Below are 12,165 nucleotides of genomic sequence, written 5' to 3'. Positions count from 1 at the left end.
GCTCACTGATAATGCATCATTTCACAATTGTTTTACAATTACAATTTTACAGTTATTTAAAATAATTTTACAGGGACGCCTGGGTGGCTCAGTCGGTTAAGCGCCTGCCTTTGGCTCAGGTCATGATCCCAGGCTGTTGGGATGGAGTCTCGCATGGGGCTCCCTGCTCAGCAGAGAGCCTGCTTTTCCCTCTGCCTGCTCTGCCTGCTGCTCCCCCTGCTTGTGCTATCTTTGACAAGTAAATACAGAAAATCTTTTTAAAAAGATAATTTTACAAATTAAAATAGCTGGCTATCGTTTTTCATTTATTAGAACAGGATTGAAGAAAATGGTAGGTAAATGCTTTGACAACAGAAATCTTGTTCAGTCTAATAGTAATAATCTGCCTCTCTTCAGGGCTTATGATATTCCATGCACTGTTCTTAGAGTTTCACATTTATTAACTCATTTATTCCTGTTGATAAATGTGTACAATAATGTACGTGTATAATAACGTTATTATCCCCATCTTACAGATAAGGCAACAGAGGCGCGGAGAAGTTAAGTGACTTGTCCATGGTTACACAACTAGTAAGTACTGCAGCAAGTACTTCAGCCAGGATTCAGGAGAGGACAATGGCCTATCCAGAGGAAGACATGTCATCTGGATCCCCTACTTCTGTTCCTCTAAGAATTAGGCAAGAATTGAAAACCCAATTGATGGATTCTAAGCAGGAAGTTGTTCAATGGATATAGAGTTTTCGTTTTGTAAGATGAAAAAGTCCTAAAGATCTTTTGCACAAGAATGTGCATATATTTAATACCACTGTACTCTACACTTAAATAAGGTGGGAAATTTTATATTATGGTGTGTGTTTTTTTTTTTTACCACAATAGTTAAAAAAGCACAGCCTTTGACTCAGCAATTCCACTTCTAAGTCATCCTAACTAAATAATCACAGATAGCATTATTCTTAAGAGTGAAAAACTGGAAACAATCAAAATAATTGTAACAGGGGTTGAATAAATAAATCGGATAGCTGGCATGGGATTCTATGCAGCCATTAAAATGAGATAGAATATTTATTGACATAATAAAACGTTTTTATTAAATGAGAAAGTTACAAAGAGGAACATACAACATAATCACAGTATTTGTTTCGAAAAAAGATTATTCTATACATACGGAAAAGAAGCTGTATGAAAACACACCAAAATGTAAATCCAGATTATTCTGAGAGTAGAGGGAATTTTTTTTTTATTTTTATTTTTTAGAGAGATTGAGAACTTGGGATCAGGGGCAGGCACAAAGGAAGAGGGAGAGAGAGAATCTTAAGCAGGTTGCACACCCAGGGCTCGATCTCACAACCCTGAGATCATGACCTGAGCCAAAATCAAGAGTCAAATGCCTTAACTGACTGAGCCACTCAAGCACCCCAAGAGTAGAGGGGGTTTTTATCTTCTTTGTGGTCTTCTGTATTTTGCAAAATTTTTACAATGAACACTTAAACTTTAGCAAGATTTATACTTTCTTTTAATCTGAAGAAAGTCTAACAAATGTTATTTTAAACTTCTATATTAATGTTGATTGGATTATTGTTAATAATAAAAGTGGCCAGATTAGATTGGATTATATCACAGCTGGAAACAGGGCAGGGACCTTTGGAAAGCTTTAGAAAGCCAGCTAAAACAGACTGCATATAGGGTATGAAGGAGTGGAAAAGCCAAAGGAGAATACTGGCAAAACAGTGGAGGCGCTGATACAAGTGAAGATTTGCTGTGTTGGCTTGGGAAAGGATGGAGGAGGAGGTAAGTGAGAGGGGTGTGTGTCGCGTGTGTGTAAGACAGTGTACACTTAGAGGTGGCGAGAACAGTTGTCTAGCTGCAGAAGGTACAGATGTGGAGACACTGGTTTGGGATTCTTCATCAGGAAAGTGAGGCTGGAGTCTGGAGGGAATGAAAGTCCCCTCCTTGTTCTTCCTCTATGAGTTTATGATCTCTATCTATCTATCTATCTATCTATCTATCTATCTATCTTTCTGTCTTTTTGGGACCATCATTGAGCCAGAGTTTACATTGATATAACTATGGAATATTTTTACAGTTGAGCTGTATTACTTTCACTTTTTGGACAACCTTTTTCTCCTAGAGTCAAAAATTGCCTTTTTTAAAAATTCACTTAATTATGCATCTATTGTTAATTCTTCCCCCAAATTCTCTATCTGGACTATACAATACCTCTTGATCTGGTCACCTGAATCTGGTGATCTTTCAGCGTCTTTTTTTTTTTTTTTTTTCCTTGGAGACATCCTTCCTTGGGCCCATCCTCCTCTCTCCAAATTGCGATCTTGGCCTCACTGTCCAACTATTGTCCTAGGATTTCCCCTAACCACATTCTGGGGATTCCCATCTCTACTCTCCAGTGCCAGATCCCCTGATCTTCCATTTGTGGTTTATTCTCTCATTTTAGAAGAGCACATTCTCCAGTAACCTCCCCAGAAGGGGTTTATGGGAGGTAAATTTTTGAATTTGCTTATGTAAAAATGGCTTTGTTTTACTCTCACACTTGACAGTTTGGCAGGGTACAGATTTCCAGATTGGAAATCATATTCTCTCAGAATTTTAAAGGCATCGATCCATTGTCCTTTAGCTTCTCATGTGGCTAGATCCTGGAGAAGTCTGATTTATCTGATTTCCATCATATCCTATGAAATTTTTTGTTTGTGAGTTTGTTTTCTGGAATTTTTAAAGGATATATATTTTTCCTTCGTCCTTGGTGCTCTGAAACTTCATAATGTGTTGTGGTAAGTCTTTTTCATTCATTATGCTAGGCACTCAGGAAATGTGTGGGCTTTGGGGAGACTTTGTGATAGATTTCCTTGTTTTTAAAATCTTTCCTTTCTCATTTCCCATCTCTCGGTTTTGCTTATTCTGCTTTATAAGAGATTTTCCTGAACTTTATCCTCTAGTTCTTCCGTTGAATGTTTTAAGATTTTATTTATTTATTTGAAAGAGAGAAAATGCGAGAAAGAGAGCATGAGAGGGGGGAGGGTCAGAGGGAGAAGCAGACTCCCTGTTCAGCAGGGAACCCGATGCGGGACTAGATTCTGGGATTCCAGGATCGTGACCCGAGCCTAAGCCGGAGGCAGTTGCTTAACCAACTGAGCCACCCAGGTGCCCCTCTGTTGAATGTTTTAGTCTCTGCTATAAAATTTTAATTTCCAGGAGTCTTTCCTGGTTCCCTGGCTTTCCTTCTGGTGACCTCTTGCTTTGTGCTGTGGATTCAGGGTCTTCTGTTATTTCATATTTCTGAGGACCTCCTTTGTGATTTTCTGCCATTTTCTTTTACTTCCTTGATTGTCTTTGTTGTTTATTTTGGTCTCTGGCGTTGGCTCTGAAGTCGGAGGCTTTCCTCAAGTAATGATAAGAGCTGCCATATATTGGGTGTCAAGCACTGTTCTGAATAGTTTACATGTTTTAACTAACTTAATCCCTAGGCCATCCCAATGAGGCAGTTACCATTCTTACTGGCAAGGAAACTGTGACACAGGAAGGTTAGGCTCTCACCCAGGTCACAGAGCTTAGAAGTGAACCAGAATCAAACCTCTAGCTCTCCAATTCACAGGAAATAGGAGGGATAGAGAAATAAATTAAATGATACCACTCGAAAGCAATCAGCCAAATCCAGAATGTAGGGCATTGTACAAGACAAATTTCTAAGTTTTACCAACAATCAAGAGTATAAAGAAAAAATTTAAAAGAAGGGCAGAGGGATCATTATAGAATAAAGACCCTTTAGAAACTTAACCACAAAATGTAATATGTGTATCTTACTTAGACCCAGATTTGAACAAACCACCTGTAAAAAGACATGTTTGACACCACTGAAAATGTGTGAATGTAGACTGCATATCAAATCATATCAAGGGATTATTGCCAGTTCTGATAGGTGCAGTGATCGCATGATGTATGTAGTTGTGGGTGTGTTTATGTGTACCTTAAAAATTACTGAGGACCCTAAGAGGTTCAGCTTATATGGGTTATATTTTTTTGAAATTTGCCATAGTAGAAATTAAAGTAAGAAGTTTTAAACATAATTATTACTTCATTAAAGACAATAATAGGGGGTAGGGGGATGGGATAACTGGGTGATAGGCATTAAGGAGGGTACATGATGTAATGAGCACTGGGTGTTATATAAGACTGATGAATCACTGAACTCTACCCCTGAAACTAATAATACACTCTATGTTAATTAACTGAATTTAAATAAAAACTTTTTTTTTTAAAGATTTTATTTATTTATTTGACAGAGATAGAGACAGCCGGTGAGGGAGGGAACACAAGCAGGGGGAATGGGAGAGGAAGAAGCAGGCTCACAGCGGAGGAGCCTGATGTGGGGCTCGATCCCATAACACTGAGATCATGCGCTGAGCCGAAGGCAGTCGCTTAACCGCTGTGCCACCCAGGCGCCCCTAAATAAAAACATTTTTAAAAGACAATACACGTTAACATAAACACTTATATTACCGTAAACATATGTTAACATAAACATGACCTAAACATAGCAAATACACATGTTAACATAACACGTTTTATGAAAAACAACTATTTTCTGAAACAAAAAAAAATTAGAGGGAAGAGTGGCACCGTTTTACACATCTATACATCTCTTAAGTGTCTGGCTGGATAGGGGACAGCTGCAATCTCACATAGCCTCTTGCTTTGATCTGTGGCAGGAGGCTGTGAGGTTGAAATGGATGTAACTGGAAAAGGGGCATTTCAGTCGCCTTCTCAGATAATTGTGGATATTCTTCTTTGATACTATAGCAGACTTGGCAAGTGGTAGTTTCTGAAAGGTTACTGCAGGATAGGATCTAAAATCATACCAGTAAACTCTTCTTGTCTTTTTTCCCCCGCGGCCTTATTGAGATGCAATTGGCAGGTGTACAACTTGTAGACTCGATACACTTACATATTGGGAAGTGATGACCACCATAAAGTTAGCCGGCACCTCTCCATTCTGTCACATACTTACCATTTCTTTGTTGTGGTGGGAACGTTTAAGATGGGCCTTCTTCGCAACTTTCAAATGTATAATACACCAACAAACTTCTCATACTCTGTTACAGTTAAACGCACTGGTGTATCTTGCATATTGAATAGGTCTTTTACCTTTACATGATTTTGTCAAGACATACATTAGCCATATGGAAGTTATTGGTTCACGGAGTTATGCAGATCTTTCAAATGTTAACACATTTCATTACACAACATCAAAAAATCACTAATCAGTAATGTCACTGCCAATCTCATGAGAATGATCTTTTTTTATTGGGAAGCTCTCAAGCCCACAGGAGCAGATGAAATGTCAACACAGTGAAAAAATAAATAACAGCTTATTATTATGAACATAAGAATACTGTGTGACCTCATGAAAGGGTCTCAGGGGCTCCCGGAGTTCATAGACCCCACAGACCCTACACATGGCTGTCCTAAAGAAACTCTTGCACATGTGAACCACGAAAGACTGTCCCTGGCAGCACTGTTTGTAAAAGCAAAAGCCCAGACACAAGCCACCTGTTTATCAATGAAGGACTGGACGGAACATTGGTATATTCGTACAGTGTCTACCACACACTGGGGAATGAATGGACTAGAGCTCTGTGAATCCATCTGGATGAATTTCGGTATCTTAATCTGTACTCCACCAAAAAGCAGAGTGTGAACTGAGTCCTTCAGTGCAAGAGTTTACTTAGGAGGTGATCCCAGGAATCAGAAATGGTGAGTGAGAAGACAAGGAAGAAAAAGCACTAAAATGTGCATTATTGAACTAGTGATGTCTTTTGGGCTACTGTGCTCATTCCCTCTGGGAACTCTGAGGTATCGTATAGAATACAGCGCAGAATTGTCCCTCAAAGGTGTGAGGCTGGAGCATTTTCCACTGACGCCGTCCCTGCTCAGCTGATCCCTGGGGTATTAAGTAAGGTTCCTGAACCCCTGGGCTGCGTACAGGTTGAAGAGCCTTCCCAGCCTTTGCAGAGGCCAGATTCAGATAAGAGACACTGTGGCCTTTGAGTGGCTTGCTGGCAGCTTGCCTGCAAGTTTCACTACCCCAGAATCGGGCAAGGGTTGCGGGGGAGAGGGGGTTGAGGGCATATGGTGTGAGCCACCACAGGTGTCTGCTAGACTCAGAAACTAAGGTTGAGCGAAAAAAGGAAATCACAGAGAATTATGTACAATGTGCTCCATTTGTATAAAATTCAGAAATACATAATGCATTGTTAAGGATACAATCGTGGATATTATGAATGTAGAGTTATGGACATTATGAAAGCAAGACAGGCAGGAAAGGGTTTATCACATGTTGGGAGACAGTAAGCAAGTCCGTTTGTCAGAAAGCACACGTCGGGGTGCAGCTGGAGATAAAGGTAGTGCGTTAATGAAGGGAGCTAATTGGAGGGTGTCTGTGAGACCAATCTTCAATTTCACTGTAATATGGAAAGTAAAGGGGAGCGAGCTTGTCAGAGGGAGTGTGACAGGATTGAAACATAGTGAAGGGAGTCACTACTCAGCGTGGAGGGAAAGGGGCCAAGGGGCAAAGGTCCCTTACAGGGGTAGCCCTGGGACGTTCCCTCACTTTTAGGGAGCCTCCTCTTTGCTCTGTTTCTTTATCAGGAGCAGACAGGCAGGGTGTGGCTTGTTGGTGTATAGGACACGGCTAGAGGGAAGTGTGTGGGACAGGGGGAGCCCCTGGCTTCAGGCTTCTTTGGGCTTCGAATAAAAAGGTGAACTCTTCCCAGGCTCGCCTCCGTAGCCCTGCCTGATGTCCCTGCCTGAGGCCTCATCTCCCTGAATGGCCGGAGGGAGCGTTCCCAGCTTGGAGACTCCAGCTCTGCTGGTGAGGGACAGAGGGCCCTCGATTCCAAAGGTGGTGAGTCCTTCTCCCTCTCTCTTTTTTTCAATCTTTTTAGTCCTTTGACTTTCTCAGGATCCTCACATTTGTTGGAGAAACTATCCCCTTTCTCATCACTCACATTTTAGAGGATGAAATGGGGGGAGGGGAAGTGAGCACAAAAGGATGAGTGACAACGGGGCTGGATAGGTTTTGACGAAAGACTCTCATTGAAGTATTATTGTTATCATTATTCATTATAACAACCATCTTTTATTTAGCCCTTATTATTAGCCAGGTCCTGTGCTGGGTGCATTTAGACTGACCATTTGTAGATTTCCAGGTTCGTCTTAGCCTCCTTGAAGTTGTCAAGGGAACTTCCATTGTGTGTTTTTTTCTGACTTAAAAGTTTTGAAATTAAGCTCTTTAAAACCTAAATGTAAATGAAAACCTGGGGACAACACGTTCCCAACATGTGTAGTAGAAAAAAATTGTTACTATATGAAGAATTTTGTAAACCATTGAAGAGAAAAAGGCCCACATAAAAAAATGGACAAAGTATTTAGACAGGTAATTGACAAAGCCCAAATGACAAATAAGTAATCAAAAAATATAAATTAAAATAAAACACCATTAATTCTTTTAAAAGAGATACATTTTTTTTACTCATTAAAATGACAAAGATTTTTTAAAAACATAAAACCCTGTGATGGGAAGACTGTGGGAATTTCCTAACTTTGGTAAATGGATCTGACCTTTCTAGAAGGCAATTTGGTAGTGTACATTAAAAGTCTATTTTAAAGATGGGAAACTCAAAGCCTGAGAGTTTAAGTGACTTGCTTAAAGTTACAGAGTCAACAGTTAGTTAGGGACTAAGCCAAGATTAGGGCTAAGACTTCTAACTCTGGCCCTCAATGCATTATCAATTGTAGCAATGCTTATAATAGCAATGTGTCAGAAAACCTAAATATCCTACAATATAGAATTATTTTTAAAATTCTCTGATATCCATGATGGAAGACTTAAGTCATTAAAAGAGTATTTGATGGTATGGGAAATTGTACATAATGTGGTGCTTAGGGAAAATGTCAGATGTCAACAGTATATATGCTCTGGTCCAAGTTTTAAAAAAAGTTACACATATGCACAGAAAAAATATTTGAAGAAACATAGCACTGGGTGGAGGGATTACAAATGATTAAAAACAATTTAGCCATTTTTGGGGGGTAATTTCCAGATTTTCTACGATAAGTAGGATAGAAAAAGCAATGCATTTTATTTAATAAAAACCTTTTTTAAAAAGATGTATTTATTTATTTATTTGAGAGAGAGAGCGTGCACAAGCAGGGGGAGGGGCAGCGGGAGAGAGAGAAGCAGACTCCGTGCTGAGAAGGGAGCCCTATGTGGGGCTTGATCCTGGGACCCTGAGATCATGATCTGAGCCAAAGTCAGACGCTTAACCGACTGAGCCACCTAGGCGTCCCTAAAAACCTTTTTTAAATGGCTGAAATGCTATGGGGCCATCCCGGAGGTGGGTTGGAGCTGGCTGACTGGTGGGTGCCTGTTAGGGCAGGAAACGTCTATCCCAGAGGGCAATGTGAGGGGCTCACAGAGTCTGAAGGAATTTGAGGCCACAACCAGGGGACAGAGTGAGGAAAGAGGGCTTTTAGTTCCTTGAAGTTGGATGAGTACAAAGAAACGAATAAGAATTCTGATAAAGCAATGAAAAAATACGTATTTACATATAGCAGTGTTCTCGGGGGACGTGCTGACTATGGGGACTTACACCAGAGGTGGCATCCGGACAGCCAGTGACCGACCACTCCCACACACTATCTGTTCACCCTTTTCTATTTTCAGTCTTTTTCTTCTATCCTGTCTCCTCTCTACCATCTTTTAGTTTCCTTCCCTGTTCTTAGGTTTCTTCTTCCCATCAGACGTGAAAATGCATGTTGAATACCATGGTTCTTCTTCCCCACTGCTGTGTCCTCTGAAGGCTCTCAAAATTAGAATCTGACTAATCCTCCTCCTAACTCAACAATTTTGTAAACTGAAGCATCAAGTTTCCAAATTATTTCTAGCAAAGAACTGAAAGACAAGCACTCTAGATGTATAGTTTTTCCTTTTTATGAAGCACAATTACAGTATATTAGAGCTGGAAAGGAATTTGGTACTCCATCAAAATTCCTTCACTAAATGAATTTACTTTTTGCTAAATTTAGTTTTGTGTTACATATTTTATTGTTATATTATGCTTTATTAATAAGTTGGGAAATAGAGATGAGAAAAAATTGTCCATATTTCCAACACCTTAATTATTAACTGTTCCTATTTTATGGGACTTCCTCTCAACTTCATCCTTAAACACTCTTTAGTATAATCATTGTAAATAGGTCATTCTGTATTTTGATTTTAACACATCATTATTAGTTTTCACTTGAAACTTAGGCTTGATGAACCATAATTTACTTAGTCATTTTCCTCACTGATGTGTTTGTCGGTAGTCCAGTTTTTCACTATTATAATAATACTGCTGAGATCATGTAACCTTCTATCTTTCAGATTCCTTTCTTAGAGTAGAGTTCCAGAATATTTCTTACTGGATCAAAAGGCAAATACATTTCTTTACTTCTCGGTTCTTCCCAATTTACAATGAACTCAACAAATGTAAGTGAATCTCCCATTTTAAAGATGGGAAACCCAGGGCTTAAGAGCTTACGTGATTTGCTGAAAGTTACAAAGTCACATAGTAAGTTAGGGACCAAGACAAGACTAAAACCAAGCCATTTGACTGTAGCCTTCCATTCACTAGGGATACCAGCTTTTCCTTTACCATTTGGTTTTATTTAGCCTTAGATTCTTGAGAATTTTCCCACTGGCTTACTCTTTGCTCTTTTCAGATGAGATTATGAATGAAATTCACATCTTTAATAAAAAAGCTAAGATCTTACATCACGCTAGTCACACTCTACCCAACAACAGAATACACATTTTTAAAAAAGGCACATGAAACATTTACCAAAATAGACCATATGCTAGCACGTGAAACAAGTCAGTAAGTTTAAAAGGATTCAGATCATACAGTGTATGTTTTTTGCCCACAATGGAATTAAGTTAGAAATTAATAACAGAGGGACACCTGGGTGGCTCGGTTGGTTGAGTGCCCGACTCTTGGTTTCAACTCAGGTCATGATCTCATGGGTTGTGGGATTGAGCCCCGGGTCTGGCTCCGTGCTCAGCGGGGAGTCTGCTTGAAGATTCTCTTCCTCTAGTCCCCCCCACCCCACTCGTGCTTGTGTGAGCACACGTGCTCTCTCTCTCTAAAATAAATAATCCTTAAGAAAAAGAAATTAATAATAGAAAGGTATCTTTAAAGTTCCCAAATATTTAGAAACTAGATAATACACTTCTGAATAACCCATAGGTCAGAGAAGAAATCAAAAGGGAAATTAGAAAGTATTTTGAACATAATGAGAATAAAAACCACCACATATCAAAATTTGTGAGATGTCACTAAGCAATAGCAGGAAGAAATTTATAGTACTACATGACTATGTCAGAAAAGATCTCAAATCAGTGACCTAAGCCGCAAGAAAAAGACAAACCCAAAGGAAGCAGAAGAAAGGAAGTACTAACAAGCGGAGCAGAAACTGATACAGTAGGAACCAGAAAAACATTAGAGAAAATCAGTGAAACCAAGAGCTGGTTCTTCGAGAAGATCGATACAAATGATAAAGCTCTAGCCAGACTCATCCTGAAAAAAGAGACACAAATTACCAGTGTCAGGAGTGAGAGAGGTGACATCACTACATTAATTAATTAATGAAGCAAATTCTTAAAAGACCCGAAGTACCAAACTCACTCAGGAAGAAGCGGATAGGTGGGGTGCCTGGGTGGCTCAGTCGTTAAGTGTCTTGCCTTCGGCTCAGGACATGATCCCGGCATTCTGGGATCGAGCCCCCCATCCGGCTCCCTGCTCTGCTGGGAGCCTGCTTCTTCCTCTCCCACTCCCCCTGCTTGTGTTCCCTCTCTCACTGGCTGTCTCTCTCTGTCAAATAAATACATAAAATCTTTAAAAAGAAGAAGAAGAAGAAGAAGAAGAAGAAGAAGAAGAAGAAGAAGAAGAAGAAGAAGACGACGACGAAGTGGATAGGGACACCTGGGGTGGCTTAGTTGGTTAAGTATCTGTCTTCAGCTCAGGTCATGATCCCAGGGTGCTGGGATCGAGCCCTACATCGGGCTCTCTGCTCAGCAGGGAGTCTGCTTCTCCTTCTACCCTTCCCCCCGCTCGTGATCTATCTACCCATTTCTCTCTGTCTCACACACACACTCTCTCTCTCAAATAAATAAATAAAATCTCAAAAAAAAAGTGGATAATCTGAGTTACCCCATGTTTATTAAAGAAATTGAATGTGTAGTTATAAACCTTCTTGTAAAGAAAACTCCAGGCCCAGATGGCTTCACTGGGTGATTTCCATCAAACATTTGAGGAAGAAATAATAACAGTGCTGCATAAACTCTTTTAGAAAATTGAAGAGGAGAGAATACTTCTCATCTCATTCTATGTTGACAGCATTACTCTTAATTACCAAAATCAGAAAAAGGTATTACAAGAGAAATACTGACCCTGTCTTTCAGTGGACATAGAGGCAAAATTCTTAGCATTTTAAAACATTTTATCCAAATGTATAGAAAAAGGATAGTACTTCATGATTGACTGGGGTTTATCCCCAGCATGCAAGATGGGTTAATATTTTAAAAATCAGGGGCGCCTGGGTGGCACAGCAGTTAAGCGTCTACCTTCGGCTCAGGGTGTGATCCCAGCGTTATGGGATCGAGCCCCACATCAGGCTCTTCTGCTATGAGCCTGCTTCTTCCTCTCCCACTCCCCCTGCTTGTGTTCCCTCTCTCGCTGGCTGTCTCTATCTCTGTCGAATAAAATAAAATAAAATCTTTAAAAATATATTTTAAAAATCAACCGATGTAATTTACTATATTAACAAACTAAAAATTAAAAGTTATCTGAGGGTTACTGAAGGGAGGCGGTGGGTGGTGGGGTAACTGGGTGATGGGTATTAAGGAGGGTGCGTGTTGTGACGAGCACAGGCTGTTATACACAGCTAATGAATCGTCGGACACTACATCAAAAACTAGTGATGTACTATATTTTGGCTAATTGAGCATAATAAAAATAAATAAATAAAAGTTATAATCTCAGTAGATACAAAAATATCATTGGACAAAACTTAACATCCATTCCTGATAAAAACTCTCGGTAAACTAGGAATGGA

Source organism: Ursus arctos, unplaced genomic scaffold (genome assembly GCF_023065955.2).
Source record: "Ursus arctos isolate Adak ecotype North America unplaced genomic scaffold, UrsArc2.0 scaffold_12, whole genome shotgun sequence".
Taxonomy (NCBI): Eukaryota; Metazoa; Chordata; class Mammalia; order Carnivora; family Ursidae; genus Ursus; species Ursus arctos.
Note: the sequence above shows the minus strand (reverse complement) of the source record.